Source organism: Bison bison, unplaced genomic scaffold, assembly GCF_000754665.1.
Source record: "Bison bison bison isolate TAMUID 2011002044 unplaced genomic scaffold, Bison_UMD1.0 scf7180017863474, whole genome shotgun sequence".
NCBI classification, from domain to species: Eukaryota; Metazoa; Chordata; class Mammalia; order Artiodactyla; family Bovidae; genus Bison; species Bison bison.
The window spans coordinates 113,863-115,660 of NW_011494046.1; positions in this window are offsets into that span (position 1 = coordinate 113,863).

Consider the following 1,798-nt stretch of genomic DNA (forward strand, 5'->3'; position numbering starts at 1 on the left):
CAGGAGGTGATCAGGTCATGAGGGTGGAGCCTCCATGAAATGGATTAGTGTCCTGATAAAAGGAACCACAGGGCTCCCTCACCCTTCCAGCATGAGAGGACACCGGAATCAGACCCTCACCAGACGCTGAATCTGCCAGCACCCTGACTTGGACTTTTTCAGCCTCCAGAACCGAGAGAGATAAACTTCCATTATTTCTAAGCCACCCAGCTCTGGTTCCTGTGAGAGCAGCCTGGATGGACACAATCCTAGAAACTAACATAGGACCTGACAACGAGAATTCCCAAACAGCTTCTCTCTGCTGAACACCCCGCCTCCTCCAGGTGAGGACATGCCTGCTGTCCTCCTCACAGCCCTGCTTCCTCCTCCCACCACACCTGAGCTTCTCCTCTTCCTTCAGCAAAGGACTGGGTCCTCTTCTCAACTTCCACACACACCCACCCAGCCTGAAGGCCCCCAGGGCACTGCCCGCCCAGCTCCGGGCACAGGGAGCTTTCCAACTTCAGTGAAAGTCTCAAGCTGCCACTTCCATTTCCACTTAGTACTTTCTACCCTGTATGGAAACTTTCTAAACCGTGATTCTGCTGAGATTTCCCAGGCATCTGTGTTAACAAGCTCCACATAGAGACAGGTTCCTCAGAGGCAGGAATGAGAGCTGGGTGTCCTAGTCTCCCTTATTCGGCCCAGTGTGGTCCTTACCCTCTCCTGGCTCACCATCCTCCTTGTAAACTGAGAGGTTTTGTGTAGGAACATCTGTAAGGGCATCGATCTCAGTGTATACAGCAGGACATTAATAAGTGCAGCTGGAAGGCTCGTTGGCTTTACAAGGTGAACGACAGCAAGGGAACTAACTATGGGGTAGATGTGGAAGCTGTTTCAGAAAAAGAAAATTCATGAGGCTTTCAAACAGGCCAGTCTAGACTCCACCAGAGGCCTCAGTCAGCGTGTGTTAGGACAGAAAAGCATCAGAGCTCTTCTCCTTCAGGAGTTCTGTGGCCAAGAAAGAGCCACTGACAACAAATTCCAGAACAAAGTGAGAGTCAGGACTTTATCCAAGATATCGAGTTTCAAATTCAAGGTTACCCTACATGAGGGTCTAAGTATTAATTCTAGTAAGAATCCATTGCTGCTGCTAAGTCGCTTCAGTCGTGTCCGACTCTGTGCGACCCATAGATGGCAGCCCACCAGGCTCCCCCATCCCTGGGATTCTCCAGGCAAGAACACTGGAGTGGGTTCCCATTTCCTCCTCCAGTGCATGGAAGTGAAAAGTGAAAGTGAAGTAGCTCAGTCGTGTCTGACTCTAGCGAACCCATGGACTGCAGCACACCAGGCTCCTCCGTCCATGGGATTTTCTAGGCAAAAGTACTGGAGTGGGGTGCCATTGCCTTCTCCGAAGAATCCATTAAGCAATGTTAAATAATTGAGTCATATTCAGATGTGAAATAAATCATTTGCAAATTCTAGTCTTTATTAAGTATTTCCAAACCAACAGATTAATTAATAAGCATAAACCAAAAGTTTTTTCAAAGAAGTCCTATGTTAGTACTGAAAACTTCACTTCTAATGTGCCTTGAACACACGATGGAGGAAAAGGGCTGGTTACCAGGTTACCAAGTCCTACTCTCTGATTTAAAAATTTTACATTGCCCTTCTTATCCCTGGGGTCTGGATCCATCAACTACAAGTCATGGAGGAATCTGCCATCTATCCCTCACTCCCTAAAGCATGGACCCCATTGTCCTCCACACACTGGAAGCACCTGCTGTATTTTCCTGTCCTGACCTCATCATGATGTAAG